This window comes from Haliaeetus albicilla, chromosome 24, assembly GCF_947461875.1.
Source record: "Haliaeetus albicilla chromosome 24, bHalAlb1.1, whole genome shotgun sequence".
In the NCBI taxonomy this organism is placed as follows: domain Eukaryota; kingdom Metazoa; phylum Chordata; class Aves; order Accipitriformes; family Accipitridae; genus Haliaeetus; species Haliaeetus albicilla.
The window spans coordinates 8,197,017-8,216,735 of NC_091506.1; the positions used below are offsets into that span (position 1 = coordinate 8,197,017).

At 43.6% G+C, this 19,719-nt stretch overlaps 1 long non-coding RNA gene across 3 annotated transcripts; it reads left to right on the forward strand.

The window, feature by feature from the left end:
- The first annotated feature begins 1,299 nt into the window (after positions 1 to 1,299).
- On the forward strand, positions 1,300 to 16,219 carry LOC138690841 (uncharacterized). 3 transcript variants are annotated; one of them, XR_011329654.1, is made up of 6 exons: positions 1,300 to 1,418; positions 1,928 to 3,879; positions 6,443 to 6,562; positions 11,107 to 11,253; positions 11,355 to 11,434; positions 13,965 to 16,219. It is a non-coding gene; the product is annotated as an uncharacterized lncRNA (long non-coding RNA). The 3 variants fall into 3 exon arrangements; XR_011329655.1 differs by having other exon boundaries at positions 1,379 to 3,879; positions 13,819 to 16,219; XR_011329653.1 differs by having other exon boundaries at positions 1,379 to 3,879.
- The last annotated feature ends 3,500 nt before the right edge of the window (positions 16,220 to 19,719 follow it).

Genomic DNA, 19,719 nt, shown 5'->3' on the forward strand with positions numbered 1-19,719 from the left:
ATCACAGTAATCACAATAAGGGTTTGGGAGCCTCTTGGTCAATCCCAAAACTCCCACCTGTTTCCGCAGTGGCAGAAACAGTTCCTTGGTGAACTGCCAGCTTTTAGCACTTAGCATCTGCATCTCCACGGGTACCCCTTCCTGGTGCCCCTTTAAGTTCTACTGGTGTCACAAGGAGCTGGAAACAGATGTGTCATTACCAAGCATAAGTCAGATTACTCCATGGCAGAAAAAGAAATGTTCAAGCCTGGAGACAAAAGAGTTAATATAAAACTGATTTCTCTTACCTAGTTTCCAAAGACGCTAACCTTCCTGTATAAATTCCCCCATCATTAATCTAATAAAGCTCTACTTTGTTCATAATTTACTACACCCTTCAATAAGCATTGTAATATTTGTGCAGGGCAAGTATATAAATCATTGTTGCCCTTCTCTACTTTTTTACTTATCTGGTTCTTTCAAGGTCACTAACCTACCTTATAGCTTTCATCTGGTTTAAATATTCTGCTATTATATTTTACACCTCGTTTCCTAGTTCATGGCCATTTAGGTATCTGCAGCTGCATCTTCTCAAGTAGCTATTGATCCATATCTCCTTGCTAAAGGTTACTAAGTTTTCATCAGCAGTAATGATACAAATTACATCTGTTAGGGTTCACTCCCATCTTTTTGCTGGTTAGAAAGGGGGACTGTTTTCTGATTTTGTTGTTACTGACCATCTTTTCTGCCTAGGATATCTAAAACACAGAGACAAAATTACATTCAGTAAAATATCCTCATTTTGACACATGTAGGCTTTCAGTGCCCAAGTCATGCAGAGAGGCTAATCAATCCCTACTGACCTCCAAAAGCCTGAAATGTAGCTGTGTAAGGCCCCAATCCAGCAAAGCACTTAAGGATATCCTTATGTAAACATATGATCAGTCCCATTTTCGGTGTGATTTGGCGAGAAGTGCCTTTCAGAGTAGAGCATCTCAAGGCGTGCTGCTTCTTGCAAGGGCTGTGCAAGACCAGGCTGTACCGGTTGCAAATGCAGGCTCAGTCCAAGGTGTCTGGTATTCTTGCACGGGGCAAAGTAACTCTCTTCAAGTGTATTGCTTGTGGGGACACCCCAAGGCTTTGGGGGAGGCCGTTGAAGTGCCCCTGCTTTCGAGTAATCGTGTGCGTTTCTGAGTGTGAGCCCTTGTCCTCTGCAGAGGCAGTGAGATCTCGGGATGCTTGAGTTTCTTTTGCTGATTGTTTACAAGACAATGAAATTATTTAGGAGCGGGCAGAGTAATCCTCCGGGTCCTGCAGGATCTGACAGCTGTGCTCGCTGTGTGATGACTGGAGAGATGATCCTGTCTTCTGGCTTCATCGGTTCCTTGAGCCAAGTGTGTTGCTGCCATGGGATTGCCATCCTATACTGAAAAACACAGGTGAAGTGGAGTTCTGCCATGGCTGCCTGCCAAAGAGCAAGGCTGGGACAGTTATCACCACAGTATAGAAGAAAATAGGGCTAAGAAGGGACCTTGAGGAGGTCATCTCATCCACCCCCACGCAAACCACTCCTGACACATGTTTGTTTAATGTGTTTCTTTAACCCCACCAGCAGCGGAGATCCCCCAGGCTCCCCAGGCGATCTCCTCCAGTGTCTAATGACCCTTGCAGCGGGGAAGTTATTCTAGTGCAGAACTTAGCCCTCCCTTGCCGCATTTAAACCCATTACTTTTTGTGCTCTCCCCGTGGATGTGGATAACAATTTATTGCCTTCCTCTTTGCATAAGTCGTTTACATAATTGAAGACTTTTATCATGTCTCCTCTCCGTCTTCCCTGCTCTAGACTAAATAGCCCAGATAGGAGGATGAAAGCTGGAATGGGGTGTCAGGGAGAAGGAGTTAAAGGAGGAAATCAGAGAGAGATTAATCCTGTTTCCTGTCCCTACAGAAATGGACTTTTCCTTCTGAAGAACAGGGGCTGTGGGAGGAGGAGACGTGTTTCTCAGTGCTGGTGATTTACTAACGCAGCTCTGTGGACTGTTTATCTGATCGGTGGGTTGCTGCCTCGCAGCCTAAGGAAGAAGGGCTTGGGCTGACCCTCTACTGAGCTGTGACACTCCTATCCTGCCTGTGTGCTTGGGAAATAAGGCTTTAATTTCTTATATTGATGAGGATCATATCCAACTCGCACATCAGCTCCTGCGAGATGTATCTGGTTGAGCTTCTGTGTATCATGAAAGCTGTTTCTAGGTGCCGTGTGTGTTATACAGTCAGAAAAAATGACAGTATGACACCATCACCTTGCAGCAGCATCCAGGCAGCCCACCCGGAGCCCTGCCAGGGAGCAGGAGCCCTCTCCTCTGATGGTAAAATGGTTTTTTTCTTGGGAGTGTCGCCTTCACCACGGCTGTGTCCTTCCCACCCAATGCACAGGATGGAAAGCCACCTGCCACACACACTGCCTACATGTGTTTCACAACTTGATTGCTGTTCATAAAACCAACACGTGGAACAGGCAAATGCCATCTGATCCAAAATGCCCCAGGGCGTATTATGTCAATGTCATACATTAAGAAAGTACAGTGAGCGCTTGGAGTGACTTCTTGTGTTCATAGCCCTTTTCCATTATTCACGTCTGCTGTCAGAGCGGTAGCACGTACACAGCCATTGCATTGTGGGTGTCATAACCTGGAGGAAACAAAAACAGCTCCCATCCTGGAGACTTTCAAAAGAACAAGGTGGGGGATAACATAGGGAAAAAATGGTTCTTTACTGCTTAGTGGTCCCAAACAGCTTTCAGTGACACCTTTTGCCTTGCTCTAAGTGCTTCAAGAAAGGCATGTAAGGTAGAGCTGTTTTCCCTAGGCTCCTGGCGACAGGGGATCGCAGGTTTATTTATATCAGAAAAGGGCTGGCCTTGAAGAAAACAAAATATTAGAGGCTGTTTGGGACAGCAGGGAAGTCCTTTGCATTGCAGACTAGCTCCAGGACCCCCACCCCACTCCAGCTCCTCCACTTGCTCATTGCTTGGATGTTAAGACTTTCCACTTCAATTTCCCAGTAAAAAAATCTTGATAAATTGCAATCCAACTGATAGGTTTTTTTCAACTCTCCTCTCCCCACCCCTTCCTCCCCAGAGTGACTTTGAAGATGACATTTGTATTTCTGAATTAAAACCACATTTGCCCAATACTGCGAAGGGAGGAAGCAGGGACAGAAAAGAGAGAAACCCTTTTGTTCTCCTCCTCATGGTTCCCCCTTACCTGCTAAGCTCCAAAATAATTCCTAACAGCTGAGGTTAGCCAGGAACATCTAATCCCAGAAAGCTGGCTCTGAATTCCAGCACCAGCACATTGCATTTGAGTTTCATCAACAGCCATTTGCATCTAATTCCCCCAAACCTCTGAAGAAGTGTGAGTATACGTACAGGTATGTGCTTATTTAATTGAAAAGGGGGAAAAAAAGATTTTTTTTTCATAAATCCGAGCCCAAATGGCATTGGCAGCAGTAGCAACATCCATGCTTTTTAAAGCTAAGCAAGCTCAGGAACTGTTTTGAGGATGTACTGGGGTCTTTTTTGTGTACACTGAACAGCCACGTCTATAGGATGCCCAAGAATTGTGATTCTCAAGCAAAGGGAGGGCTGAATCCTCTTTCCCTGATTTCCTGTAATGGAAAAAGATTGCTCTGTGCCGATGGAGCTTAAAGAATCTTGCCGAGTTTGCTGAGACCTGTCCTGTTTGTTTACAGAAGGGGCGTAAGGAGCATCCAGGCAACACAGCAGAGAGAAACCTCTTGGGGTTCAGCTCGACCAAGACGGGAGGATGCGGCAGCAGCCGGCTCACTCTGAGGGAAATGCACCTTCCCAGGCATGAATGGGGACCAAATGGGACGTGTTGGGTAAAATTGCAGATGTTTTTCTTCTTTGGAGTCAGTCAGCAAGGATAACATATTTTTCTCAGGGGACTTTTAATGTTTTCAGATTTCCCCAGTTGGCCCTAGCTATCTGTGACCCAAAGATAAAACTCCCCGTCAGTTCTGTTGCACCCCTTCCCAGAAAGAAAATTTCCAGCATCTTTACTTTTGGTGGTGTTTGCTCTAAGACCATACATGCTTTATTAAGAAAAAGTTTTGGTTTTGCTGTTTAGCCAATTGAAATGAGTAATGAAAATGTTATTTGTATGGGACAAAGGAAATATTTTCTTTTAAATTATGTCATCTTACTAATTGATTACAATGGGACTGCTTGGATGTGTGCAGTGTACAGCATCCAGTTCCTCTGCTCAGAGCAGGGCTTCAGCCAAGCTGGTATAAACAATCCCACGGGAGAAAACAAGAGTAAAAGCTGTCAGGTATTTAGGGCTTCCTGTCACATGGAGCCAGCTTAGCCTCCACGAGGAAACAATTTGGGTGTCTGAAAAGAACATGTCCTAAAAATGTTAGAAGTTTCTGTGGAAGATGAAACACTAGAGAATATTGATAATTAAAAACATAGTGTAGAAATAAAAAATTAAAAAGACATCTAGAGAAAACTCATCAAGGAATAGGTATTTTCTCCTGTTCAGTGCAGACATCACTGATAGCCTGCTAGCATAGAAAGTACTTGCTATTGATGAAAAGTAATAATATAAATCCACGGTATGTCTGAATGCAAATCAGAAAGGGAAAACGTTTAATATAAAGGATTACAACATTACAGTACAATTCCCTTGAGGTGCAAAAAATCTCATATTTGAAAGTGACTTGAATATAATAATCTTCAAATATTCATGGCTGAAAATATTTCCTAAATGCTGTTTCCAAAATGGATGTCGCGAGAGGGCAACTATGTCCTGAGCTGATTTCAAAACCACGGCAAATAATGTTGTTTCACATAAACACAGAAGAAAATGTGACAACAGAAATGAAAGGGGGGGAAGAATCTCCATGTCTGTGTGTCAAGGATGGAGAAGAAGAGATAGAAAAGGCTTAAAAAAGAAAGCTGGAAAAGCCAGCTTGGAGAAGCAATGTCATTCCCAGCTCACCAACCCATCCGTGCAGTTCGCGTGGTTATGATCTATTCCCCCTCGGCTCCGGCAGCCGCTGTTCCTGTTGCCTACTGCCAAGAAGTAGGTCAGAAACCTATTTTTGTCTCTGTTCTTCTGTGGCCACAGCGCGGTCCCTACCCCCGTGCGGAGATGGGAAAGCCTCTGAACGGAGGCTGGGAGACCAGACCTGTCCCGCAAAACCCCAGGCTGAGCGGGGTGACCTGTCCCGGGGTCCCTCTACAGCCAGTGGCAGGAGAGAAAAACGATGTGAAAAACAATGTCTCCAGCATCAGGGATTGCCCCTGGGGCTGCCCATCTCCCTCTGCTTGCCAGAGAGGGATTTTAAAGGAATTAGGGACTTAGTCTGTGGTTAAGTGCCCAAACTTCACAGGACGAATCTGAGCCAAAGCATGTGTAACGTGCCGTCTAGGAAGCCTGCGTCCTAGCGGTGCAGAAGGGTTTGGTGGTCTCTCCGCTCTCGGCGGTCTGGGTTAGAGCGGCCTTGTAAACCCTCATGCCAGTGTGGCTGAGGTGGGGATGAACGGGGACATAAGGCAGAAACAGGGAGCTGGGAATGAAGCAGAAGGAATTGCGTTGCGAGCGCACGTTTAGTGCTCCAGGGCTGAGAGCTGCTTATTTCTGCTGCTCTTCCCCAGGGCTAGTGATTTTATCACCTCTGCTTGCTAACATCGTTCTTTCCTCTCCAGGTACCAGCTACCCTTTTATTTCCCCCCTCTCAAATTGTCCAATTGATTAACATCCTTCAGTTAAATTCAGTAATTGTTTTCAACTTGTACTTACCTTTGAAGTTAGCTAGAAGACGTGCTAGGAAGCTGCTCTGATTTTCCCGCTATATCACCTAGAAATTAAAAAAAAACAATAATAAATTAACCTGAAGATACTATCTCTCCTTATGGAGTTGCCTTATTTGTATCTCTGCGTCACGAGAGCCAAAAACCTCTTCTCGCTGCCTCACCCCTCTCCCGTCAATGTGAAGCAAAGGCTGGCGGGGACGGATGTTTTGCCACCCCGGAGCCCTGTGACCTTTGAAGGACAAGTGATCCATCTCCCTGTGGGAGACTTTGCGTTTTGCCGCTGGTCAATGAAATACTGTCCCTAAGTGAATAGTTTTACAAGTGGCAAACCCAGCCAATGCTTCTGCCTCAGGGCATGGTGCTGTCCTAAAACTCAGTTTTGCCGTTTGTCACCATTGAGGTGAGTTGCAGGGGTGGCCAAGCAAGAACATTAATTGTAATGTGGACCTCTAATTACGGTTCCCTAAAATATCTGCAGGGTTCACTCAAACCCCGCGTCACTTTATCTGAGGGAATTGCAATCTCTGTGACATGAAAACAAACTGCAAAGCGGTTGCCTCATCATTCTGCTTCTAGCAGGTCTCGAGTCCAGCTTTTCAGACCAATTTTTCCTTTTCACAGTGCATCTGTCAAGATTCCCGCTCTGGAAAAGAAGATCAGAGCAAATGGGGACTGAGGAGAACAAAAGCTGACCCAAACCTTTGACCTAAACTTAACATAAAACCAAATGAAACCTTAGAGGTTTGTAAATGTTCATGAAACATTTCCACCTCCTGCTCCCCTCTCCTTTATCTTTAGTTTCTTTATCCTTCTACACTTACTGTTTCTAATTGAAAGTCTAATGTAAAGCTCCACTAAATTAATGGAAAGATTCTTACTGATTTTAGCGGCTTTTGAGTCAGCCTCCCAAAGAAAGGAAATAATTTCTTTAATGAAAGTGTCTTTAAACTTAAAAGAAAACAAAACCTGAAAAGAGAGAAGGAAAATCAGAGGTGAAATGCGATTTTCCAGCTAGCAGCACATGTTATTGACCTGAACCACGCCCATAAAATTGGTATGGATATTGTTAACCCAGGAAAATAAAAATCACTGTACAGAAACAGAGAATTGCTGAGCTAACAGTGAACTGGTTTAATAAGCTATAATGCCTATTTGCAACAACTAGAAATTTTGCCATTCTTTGCTGTCAGCTTGTGCTGTTGAAGAATACCGCTGGTAATCAGCTGGCTTTTATGACTTGAAATTTCCATTTGTATGTGTGAGATTGAGTCTTTCCCTTTGTACCAAAATTGCAAGAAAAATGTCAATCCCATGAAAACTTTATTAGGGAAATAACTCTCTGTTACTGATACAGTTTTTAACTTTCTAGGTGACTTTTGTCAGAAGAGGGTAGAAATGTGATAATTTATAGGGCTTAAAAACACCTGGGCTTCCCTGAACGATGCCTTAGACGGTCAGAATAAGAGCATTCTTATCTGAGTCGTATTCTGGATGCATGGATGAGGGACCTGAGGAACATTGGTGAAACCAGTTCAAGCAGAAATTAAGATGTGGCTTTTCTTGGATGGCTGTTGTTATGCTGTCGTTTGGCAGTGACAGTTCCGATGGATTAGTGTTGCCAGTTCAGAGCTTGGTCTCCTCTGAAGTACTGACCTGCCTCAAGCTCCTGTTTTGCACAAATTGGATGGTTTGTGCACGCAGACTGGTATGGCTGCATATTTTACTTGTGAATACATGCACAGCTTATCTAGAGAATTATTTCCCAATATTTATGTAACAGACAGTTTTGATTTTCACAGTCACTGGGTAGATGAACACAGAACAGCGTGTGCTCCAAAGGCTGTTACTCGGTCTTAATGGAAAACACAGATGTGGGAAACGCTCCTAGGAAGAAGCTGCTAGTAAGCAGCTACTGCTTGTTCATAATGTTTCTGTAAATGAGCATTATTTTATTATTCTTTATATGCAAATTTTACCCAGCATAGCTGTTTTGTCATTCTCTCTCTTTCATAATTTTCTCTTTGTCTCCTCTTTGTCTTTTTTTCCCCTGTCTCCTACTAGATTTTCTGTTTCTGAATTCCTCCAAAGTCCTCTCCAGTGTCAAGTCTGGAATGTCTGGTCTCTGCCAGCAGTACGCTCACTGTCTCTCTCTCAGAGCCTGACAGTAACGCTGGCACCGCCTCGCTGGGAGACCTTGTGATGGGCACGCTGAAAAGCTTGCTGCCTTCAGAGCATCTGCTGGGTGACTTTGTCTTTGGAGGTTTGGCTGGTTTTGTCCATGCACTAAACGTTGTTCATCTCCTAAAGGAAATGCGGACTTTGACGCAAAGGTGCTGGCTGAGGTCTGTGGACCATCCAGTGCAGGGTAGCTGTGGTGGAGGGAATCCTTTGGGCAGAGGGATCAGGGACAGAAGAAATGATCCTATTTGTTTTTTTCAGCCCAAGTTAGAAAGGGAAAATTCTACGTGTTAGCCCAGTGACGGTCTCTTTTGACTGTCAAAACATAGAAATCTTGTCTTCTTCTCCCCACTCATCTTGGATCCAGTTTTTCATTGGCTGCAATGGCTCCGCTGGTGGGTTTTTTATAAATTTTTGATCTATCTGATTCTAGAAATCATACAGAGCATGACATACTGGAAATGAAGCAAAATGTACCAGACATAAACTCAGCGCATTCCCTGTAGCTCATATTCTCTGAAGACTCATTTGTCCCTTTCCTCCTTTTAAATATTTCCTCTCTTCTTTTTGGCCTGATCTTGTTATTTGTTTCATTGGCCATTAGTTATCCAGCTCTTGGCGAAATATCAGGGAAATCTTCCTGACAGTGAACTGGGAAGAGCTTTCTTAAGGGAACAACAATGGCTTCTTTACTTGGGAGAGCTGAAAACAAGACAAGCCCGAATACTCTTTGTCGAGACAAAGTTTGAGAGGACTGCTATGTGCAGTGTTGGAGTCAGTTGTGTAACTGATGAAGCTTGTCCAGTTGGGCTTTTCTTTGGTCTTTAAAGGGTTTAAGGTGTCATTTCTCCCTGTAAAACTTGCCTCACTGCTGTGACAGTGGTCAAGTAGGCAGTGAAGGAGGGATGGACAGAGCTGCTGTGTGGTGGGAGCTGAGTGCCACATGTGTGGCTCCATGGAGATGGTGGGTCTTCTCATCCAGGGGTGGAGATGCCCTTCTGACTATGGGCAGCCCAGACAGTCATTAAAACGAGCAAACTGCGTGCTTTCATCCCTCCTGAGTCCACAGCTTCCTCAGCTCAGATGAGATGGGCTTAGACCCAGTCTGAGCCTCAATAAACTTTTCACTTTTGCAGTTTCACTGAGGGTTTGACTTTGCTCTGGGATTATCCTGACATTCAGCTGCTTCAGGCCTGTTGGGTTCCTCTCTGTCTCCTCTCCAGCTGAAAGTTTATAGCTGAGCTGTGCAAGCGTGTCCTAACTTCAGAGCAAACTCAAGAAAAGGCAGCTCCAGCTGCAGCTCACAGCCTGCCAGAGAGACTCCCCTGGCAGGTCTCCGACAAGCCTGTTACTACAAGTTCGCCCCAACCAGCAATTCTGGCAAACACAAAAATTTGCATGAAGTTCATATTAGTTCAACGTTAGCTCGTGTTGCCAACAATTCAGTAGTTCCTTCGAACTGCTTGAATCTCAGTCGAAAGATTTAAGCACACTTGCCATGCAGCCTCTCCGAGATAGTCGTGAAGGTGGGCAAACGTATAGTTTTCACAAATATCATGGTGCAAGTGAGTTTTATAATGTCTTCTGAAAGGATTGAAGATTTTAAGTCCTAGTACACAGTTGTCATCTCTGCAAGATGTGACAGCATCTAGATTAACTTCCAAAACAGCATAGGACACAGAAAAAGTAGGTTTATGTAATAACTTTTACTTCCACTCACTGATTCAGTGAGGTCTTACGCCAATTGCATAAAAACAAATATTTATAAAGGTTTTCCTTTAAAAGCTTCTACTGCTTTGACTGCATGTATTAAAACACAGCCTGTTCAAAAGCACTTCTCCTCCTAAAGAACTCTATGCATTATAACCTCTTATAATTAATTATAATAATTATATTAATGCACTCTGTGCATTAATACCTTCGGCTGCTACAGAGACCTTGCAGAACTGAGGATGTTCAAGCTAAACAGATTTTGTGTTTTGTTCCTTAAGTTTGTCAAAAGAGTCTTTTCGCTCAGGAAAAAAAAAATCAATATTGGTCAAATTTTGGAGAAGGTTTGATGAAAAATCTCCAATTTGATTTCTTTTTTAATCTGGAAATTAAGTCAAATTTTAGTGGTTATTTACTGAATGGTATTATGCAAATATTAGCAATGTAGCTGACGTTTTCCCTCCTCTCCTGACTTACTATGGGAAACAAGGATTAATTATTGCCTCACCCCTTGTGGTGGGTGAATCCTATGTACTACGGGCTGAGGCTAATGAGCCAACCTCAATCCTTAACTAGATCTTGAGCAAGACAGTGGCTTCCACAGCTCCCCACAAATTTCTGCAGCGCAAAAGGTAGCACCGTATCCCATGACCTGGTCTAGTACTTGTTCACACATTGCCTAGACATATACCCCCAGCTATTGGAGCCAGGACCACTTCCATCCTGCTGGAAAGGGCTTTCCAAAGAGGAAGAAAAACTCCTTCTGGTGCCACGCAGAACAGACAGTGGCTTTGCGGGGATGTCCGTGGGAAGGGACATCCATGGGAAGGGGTGGCTCCTGCCCGGCCCCGGGAATGGGAGGCATGTCCGCAGTGGGAGGCAGCACTCACAGGGATCCTGGCTCTCACCATTGAGCATTGTTTGGAACAAACGTAGATGCTGTATATGAATGTAAAGCTTAATTTGTGGTTTTTACACCCACCACATTTCTTGGAGTTGACATTTTCTGGAACTTTAGGGCTTTTTATCTTGAGGCTGTTGTGCTGTGGTTTTTGGTCTTTTTTTTCTTGTTCATTTTATAGAAAGCTAACAGCCTGTGTTTTTTCATCTACATAATAAAATAGCATGCAATCAAATTGACCCACGCTTTAGTCAAAGCAGCTGTGTAACACTGTCCTCTACTCAAAGGTGTACAAACCTGGAGGGCAGTGGGGACACATGTTCAGTTGGTATGATACAGTACAGCTGCACCATGACATTGCTTGGGTGGATGCTGAAAAATCTGGAGGAATTCCCTGGGGAAATGTGGAGTTGGGAAAAAAAAATAATAATATGCCTGCTTCACCTACTGTTCCACTTTGTGCCCAACAATGAGAACAAAGTGACTTATTTTTCAGAAATGCCTTGGACCAGCTGTGACTGAACAGCACAAGGGCTGTTTCATGTTCCTGATACTGCCCAAAATGTTCAGGGCATTTTCCAGGTGGAAGGAAGTTAGAGCTAAAGAGACACAGAAGAGAGAGGGAGGATATTCAAGGCAGCAGGTATTTAGTTTAAGTGCAATCTATCTCATTCATTCTAAAATTTCAGCTCTTTGTTGATGACTTGATAGTTTAAAAGAAAAAATATTTTTCTGCTCTCTTAGGAGTACTGAAAAGCTCCTTGCTTCTCCTGCTCTGTGGCAGAAGATACTGCATTAAGATTTGTAGAAGGCTTTGACATGAGGTATGTAGTGCTCACCTCTGAAAATCAGATTAATATTTTCTCTGAGGATGGAAAAAAGGTGAGACAATCACCCTTTTTCTGGGAATTTCCAGCCAAACAGAATAGTTATGTATTTTAATTCATTGGCAAGTGGGCCACAGTGCGGATCATTGGGTCCCCTTGCCGGGCACAGGTTGATGGGTGTGCAGAGGTGACAGGGTTGTTGTCACCTCGTGCTCTACCATCATCAGGTGTGTGGCTTTGGCAGACATCATGAGTCAAAACCCTGAAAGGTCTCTTCCAACTTTCTCAAAGCTGTCTCTTTATCCTTCGCAAGCCAGAATGGTGGAGTTTGGCACATGAAGCAACAAAATCAGACATAGCCAGCTGGTAGAAACTGGTAGTAGCCCCAGACAGGCATTGATGGACATTCCCCATTGGTTGAAAGTTTCTAGTCTAGTTTCAAGGACAATTTAATTTTCAAATCTCTTTTCCATTGGACATGTACACAAGTCAGGTAGCAGAGATAAAGGCTGGCACAAGAATATATGTCTAGCTGCCTGATTTCTATTGTACACCATCATTATAGTAGCATATACTTTGAACTGACAGCATTTTTCAGCAACAAAGTACTTTAGAAATATTAATCTCACATCGGCTATTTGTGTTGAATATTGCCTTATTCAGCAGGTGATGTGAGCCAATATTATCCTACTTTTATAGACAGCAAAAGAGAGGAAAAAGAAAGATTAAGTGACTTACCTAAGGTCAAGCAATACGTCCGAGAGAAAACCTAGTTAAGCTTGGGGATTACTGCCTCCCAGTGATCAAGAAATGTGTGCAATTATTTCTGAGAAACTAATGTATGTGGATCTACGATAAATTAGAAATGATACTAGCTTAGGAGGTTGCTCATTCACCAGTGCGAGGGACATTTTCATTGCATGGTATTGCAAAAGTCAGCAGGCCATGGTGCTTATGCATAGCAATGGCCAGATCCTGCAAAATGTCAGCATGTGCCTACTTGTGCAAGTCCCATGGACTTCAGTTTCTTAAAGGAGAGCTGGATCTTCAGCAGGTGATTAACACAAGTCTAGAGTTGTGATGAGCTTGTGATTTGGTGAAAATGCTCAGTTTTAACTCTTTGAACCTCTTCTCCTCACTATTGGCCATTTGCCATTCCATTAGCTGAAAGGCATTAATACTGATGAGACTGTTTCCCAAATATGGGGATACGCTACATGATGAGGAACAGACGAAGCTGTATGTCTGTGTGACTTGTACAACAATAAGTCTTGAGGTAACAGCATCTCTGAAATTGAACACTGACGGTATAATAATTTTAGGAAACTAATTATCCCTTAGACGGTTGAGTAAATTTCAGAAAAAAAGAATGTTTACATTGAAAAATTGGCTAATAATGTATCTGTACCCGGGGGAAAGCAGAAGCCAGGCCTTTTATTCTTTGCCTTTCTTCTCTTACATTGCGTTATGAATGCCATTCAAGGAAGCAACCTCTGCAGAATAGGTCTAATTGCTAACTAATTATGTTTCAACAAAAATGAGCAGGGTCCCAGATTTTACTTGGCTTGGATATTTAAAGGCAAATTATAAGTTATGTAATAAAACAACAGAATCATTAAACGTTGATTTACATGTTTATTTTGCTATAAGAAATGAAATTTTTATTGGAACAGAATTAAACAGAAGTTTATGTGCTTGTATTCCCCATAGCCTTTTATACTCTAGTAATATAGCAATATTCATAAATCATACCAGAGTTTTCAAATTTCCTCAGGAGTGACCTAGGCAAGGAATCCTTAACAACTTGCTGAGAGACTTTGAAATTGAATTCAGCTGTAATATCATCATGACCAATTTATGGCTAGTTTGGTTGCTACAAAGGTACATTTAAAGCAACTGAAGTACATGGTGAGGATAAGATAAAACACGGGTTTAGTATCATGTAGTTATTCCACTAGAAAGATTTATTCTGTGTTTCATTACTTTATTGAACGTGGCAAATCAGTCTGTTCCTTGAGAGAGAGGAAACCTTATATAATGAAACATGTAAATACTAGGCCTTCAACCAAGCAAAACAGGGAAAACACTAGATATGAGATTAAACCTTTATATAGCTATTGAAGGACTCTGTTCCCTTTGACACCAGATACATTTGTGCGTGTACATGAACATGCATACACCAGCATGCACACACGTGTAGTCTCTCTATATACCTGCATATGTATAAATATACATGTGCTCATGCATGCACACACTCTCTGATTTAGAATAGGCTTAATAGTAAAGTATCACTGAGGCTGAGACAGACATTATCTTGCACAATTTGAACCACACTTCTGAAATGCTCAACATCCCTGAAGCTCATTGTCGTCCCACCGCAGCTTTTGAACTTCCTGCAAGGCTCATTATGGCAAATTAAGATTGATGACAAAGTGCGACGTTTTGAAATTATTAAAGGTATTTGTTTTTCCTTTAATTTTTTTTACTACAGAATGAAAAGCATGAAAAATGATTCTTTTTTTCACAGTAATTATATGTCTGACTTCTCAAATTTTATGCCGACAAAAAACACTCTCTGAACTCGTGTGTTGGGACCCAGCTTGTAAGCGTCTTGCTTTATCCCACTCTAGCATCATCACCACCTTTTGTTTGAGATGTGGATTTTCATCCTGTCCTTGCTGGTTAAGACCAGTGAATCATTTCAGGTAGAAGTTAAGGTAAAATATTTCTCGGTGTATGTCTTTTCGTGCCACCTGTCTTCAGGTAAGTGGCTTCCTATTGCTGTTGAACATATTAGGATAGCAAGTTTCTGTAGGTGACCTTCTCCAGGACTTCTTGCCCTCACCAACCTCTTTTCCATCTACACCCAAGGGGCTGACCTACAACCGAAGCACCGAGGGGCCAAACCTCCCAAGATCGCCATCTTCCCAACCACTCTGTATGGTGACGTCTTGGCATCATCCACGGAGCAGCAGTTTACAAGAGCCCCTATGACTGACCAGAGGTCTCCCCCATCCTGCTGTCACATCGCTGCCTACGACCCAGCCGACTGATGGCTGGCTCAGTGCCGCACTGCCGATTCGGAGGGTGCCCTCCCAATACCGTCCGCACAGCGACGGCGGTGAACGCATAATGCCCACGACAAGTATTCAGCCAAAGGGAGCGCCAACCGATGCGCTCGCTGTTTAATACGCAACGAAAACGAGTCGCAGCTAAACTCGTTGCACACATCCATTACGTGAGAGAAGCGTCAATATTTCTGTAAATCCACCAGGGAATTTATTCATCTCGGCCTCCAGCAACGGTGAATTACCCTGGTGACTGGTGCAATTCGGAAGCATGTACAGCCATAATGAGAAAGTACCGTGGTTTCCTTTAAAGTGATATAGCGGTTATTGCTGATAGTTACTGCCTTTGTGAAGTATTAACGCGTGGTTATAGTGCAGTCATGAAGCAAAATTATAGGGGCCTGTAGAATGTTACTTAGCAACACTTGCTAATGTTGGGGTGGTAATGAAGAAATGGAGCAAAAGAAATACAGAGTATATTGGAGTCATAAAATAAACTGTGGTGTTACTTGAGAAAGTTGTTCTGAAGATGAAGGTGTCTATTTCTTTTTGCCATGTGAATATGGTAGGAGAACTTAAGACCTGATTTGAAGCAACACGTTTGAAATATCTAAGTAACAGAAACAAGAATTATGGGTTTGGTGGTGGTGGGTTTTTTGCTGTTGTTTTTTTTTTTTTTTTTATCGTTGCTGCTGCCTGGGAAAAGCATCAGAATTGCTGGGCTTTTGAAGATCCTCTCCCTGTCATTTCAAACCCATCCTGAGACACTACCTAGCCAATTAAAATAACCTCTCCTCTGGAAACTAGCATTTGTCAGAGTTAAGAATGAAGGCTTCTTTCTACTACATCTATTTTCCCCATTCATTCATTTACGTAACTCCCTCCACTGTTAATCAAGTGCCTGTAGGCATATCTCAAGAAAAGGGTAAAGCCATAAAAATAAAGGCAGACATTTCTAGTAATAGGTGAACCTTCTACATGTTGCAGATCTGTCTCAGACACTTATCTTAGTTTATCTCCACCTCTTTAAATTGGAAAACTCACAAAAATCCACCTCCCGTGAGATTTCCAAGGTTTCTTGATTTAATTTGGGTCAGAACTTCCACAAGAGATGCATTTCTCAGAGCACTTCTGAGCTGCTGCCAGGAACAGGGAGTGCTGGACTGTGCCACTTAAAAAAAAAAAAAGTTTTCTTTGAAAAGTCACCAGATTTTATAAGCTTAAAAAAAAATTAGCCTAGTTCAGTCTCAGATATGATTAAAAGAGCTGCCCTGATTTAGTGGTGTCAAACAAAGTATGTTTGGGTAGAGCATCATTTTGTAATGGAAAAAGTGTTAGTGGAAGAACTGCCTGTCAGCACTGCTTGGACTGGATGAGGACTGAGACTTAAATTATAAGAGTCTTTAGTACTGGAGAAAAGGAAGACTGCTAAACGTGTTATAAGTAGAAGGCCATCTCTTGGTCTCCCGGCTAAAGGTAGCTGTGAAGACAACCTCAACAACATCTGGAGTTCTGCTGATTAAATAATACACATTTGCCTGCTTTGCACCTCACCCTGGCCCTGCAAAGCGAATAGGAAGAAGTTTCTCATTCCTATCCCACCAGGAGTGCTAAGACATGAAGATGAAGTGATGGTCTGGGGAATGTTTCACGGGAGAAACTTTCCGTATACATGAATGTAATAAAAAAATAATATTGTCTAGTTGGTAACATAGTTGCTTCCTGCTGTCCTTTAATTTTGCATTTTTTTTTCCTTGTAAATGACAAAGCCTTTTTTTTAAGTTCTCATTCTTGCACATTGCCTTACCCAAAGCAATACTCTACCAGAGCATTGCCACCAGGACACATCTACCAGAGGCTACCCAGAGACAAATGGAAAATCAAATGTAAGTGACTGGTGATGCAAGGGAGCTAAGCCTGCTGTTAATAAACCAGTCTGTTTCAGCATTGGTCCCACCAAAACAAAAAAAAATAGACATCCTTCTGAAACAATTTTAGTAGGAAAACCCCTGTGCAAAGGGAGACCTTAGTAAGACAGCTACTCATGCCCTTCCTCTAACCACCATGTTCATTTTTCCCCAAAACGTGCAACTGCAGTGACTTTTGGCTTTAAATCTGCTTTATGACCCCTTGAGATGCTATTGAGATTACAGCTGAGGCCCTTAACAGGACAAAATTAGTAGCAAATATAAATTTAATTCGATGAACTTAGGATAAAAATGATATGGAAAAATCAACACTGACAGGAAAACTCTAACATAAAAAATTATACTGGAATTAGCAGAGTCCTCTGCATCTGTACACATTTCTTCTAGCAGATGTTCTGCCTGTCCCACTTTTGGGCAGCTCTCGGTCAAAATGCTCCAGACGTTAAAAAAAGGTGGTCCTCATTTTGTAACTTTTAGCAGTGTTTATTTTGGGTGAACAAAATTGTCTTCTGTCTTAAGATGTTTAATGATTATTTGAAAGCAACTTGATGAATAGAAGAGCGCGGACTCCCACTTGGGGCAAATGTATTTTTGGAGTGATTCATAATAATTAATCTTTGTCTAAGTGGAATGTATTAATTTCTCCTACCGGTGATGACTGTACTGTTCCTTTTCTAAGTTAGATGGTTCTGCTCCAGAGGCGTACTTGCTGATTAAATTGGACTGCGACCGGGTACTCAGGTTATGTCACTGTTATCCAAACGATCTTTTAAAGAACACAGAGTACTTGTTTTTGCAGATATCACACGCCCCACATTTAATCACGGACCTTTGTAGCTTGTTATTTCTAGAATTCAGATTACTGCAATTTAAAAGCCTCTCTGTCCTTGCCAGTGCTCAGTGACATAAAATAAACCCACATATTAAGAAAAAAACCCACAAAACATGTCAAGTTGCACTGAGGGACGGAAAGAAAAAGAAAGCAAGCTTTACGGTGATCTGGAAACGCCGTCTGCAGCACAGCTATAAAGGGCAATGTCATAATTTGCTAATATTTTCCATGCAGCCAGAACTTTATTTTTGAGAGTGCTGTTACCCACAGCAGTACCCACGCAGTGGGGGGGTCCCCGGCGAGCACCCGGTCCTGCAGCGTGGGTGGGTTGCGGACGCGTAGCAAGAGTCGGTTCGTACCCTGGAGAACGTACGGCGTCGATGGGCAGCGAGAGGGGGAAGGGGAGCAAAGCAGAGGAACCAATTTCCTGCAGTTGCCTGCTGCTCCGTGGTGGGACCAGCCACCCAATCCTGGGTTTAGCCTCACGTTTGCTTCTCTCAACCCTGCCTGACATCCCTAGGGTGGCTCGTGGCTGGCCCCGAGCCCTTCGAGGGGCTGCCGAGCCGCTGTTGAGGAGCAGGGTGCCTGTTGCCATTTTCTTCCAGCTGCCTCCTCCTCCTCCTCCTCTTGGGTGCTGGGGACTACAGCGGGGATGCAGACAGAGCCGGCACAGCCTCTGCAGCCCTCGATGGACTGAAGTGCTCCAAGTTCCTTTTTTAGTAAAATCGCTTTGCCTTGAAAGTGCTGCAGAGCAAAGCCCGCTTGCCCCCGCTGCCCCCCTCCTTGAGCTCAACAAAGTGGCGGTGCCAGGCTGACGTGCCAAAAAACTCCTTATTGCAGTATCCCAGAGCCCTGCAGCCCGTACCCCGGCCCAAGACCCAGTCCAGCATTGGTTTTACCCAGAAAGAGCAGCCTGTCCTCCCTGCCCCATCAGGTCCCTCTCCGATGAGGGCTGGTGGCAGCATTGCTCCTTTGTTCTTTTTAAATATGACATCTAAGGAATGAACAGAAACCATCAACTCTTTCTTTTTTTTTGGGCCTGGGATAACAAATAACTTGCATGCAACTGGAAAACACTACATTCAGGGCAGGACTTCACTGGCTGCAGGATGAAAAACCCCTGCACAGTGTCATTAATTTCTTCCGCAGCCGGTTTTGCCTTTTCTGTGCCAGCCCTGAGCAGCCCACGCTGCTGCTGCTGGGGCACAACCAGGGTGCTAGAAAGGAAAATAACATGAAGTGGCGATGGGGGCAAGTACCATAATCTGCTGCTGAGTTTCCTTGTGCTCTATTCCCAGTTCTGATGTCTTCCAATTTCAGAAAGGGCTTTGGCCCTAAGTCTTTGCCGGTATTCTACCACATAAACTATTTACTTGTCCAGATATCTCCTCCAGGTCAGATGATAGCTTGGGGTGGGGATGACTGGCATCAAGTTGCCCTCAGTGGAGATGCACAAGGAAGGCAGTACATAAAGGGAGGATGAGGAGTGGGTGGGCAAGGAGCAGAGCAAGGTAAAAGGGGTTTAAATTGCAGCAGGGGAGTCAGGGAGGTGCTGGGAGCTAATGAGCTGCTAATGAGGCTGATAGGGAACATGTGGAAGTAAATAAAGCGAGCAGTAAGCAGGAGAGGTGGTTGGGGATAGAATGTGGAAGTGCATGAGGGCCTGAACAGTGAATATGAGGCAGGGATGGAATTAGGGTGAAGAAGATAAGGTTGGGTAAGTGGTGAGGCTGGGATGAGGGTAGGATATTTAGGATTGCAGGTAAGAAGGGGCAGACTTACATTCACAAATCTAATGAACTGACTTGTTGCCTACCAGGATGTTGTTTTGTCCAGTGCCTGGTTGGATCTCAGTGCTCCTGGTTCAGCTCTGAGCTCTGGCAAAGGGTCCCTGTCTCTCCCTAACCTTTCTAGAGACCATCTGCATCTCTGCCAGCATGTGGGGGAGATGCTTGTACACACACCGTCTGTGTGGCTGCAGTGTGATGCCAAGTGTGAGAGAGTGTCTCTGGTTTAGGGAAATTACCTGCTGCACAATGATATGATCCTTGGTGACGTGACAGGGTACTGATGGGTGTCGAGGCAGGCTTTGTCTTTTGTTGTTGTTGTTGTTGTTGACATTTCTATAGGTCTCCTGCCACCCTGGGTGGCTCTGCTCTAGTGCCAGATCCTGGAAGAAGGATGTTAGCTGTCGTATTCCTCTTCCTATATGATGGGAGGTGAGTCTGGGACTTCAGGGCAAGGCAGGATGGTCGCATGATTAAGATCTCATACGTTTGAATGCTGTCCTGATGAACTGAATTCAGTTTCCTCGGTTACCCGAACTAAACTCTTTCAAGATGACTACTACTGTGGTTTTGGCCAAGGATTGGTTTTTGCAGATGTTGCATATTCCCAGTTGCAATAGATACTGATGAGTTGAGTTTTGCAAGCACAGTGTGAAGGGCTCTGAGA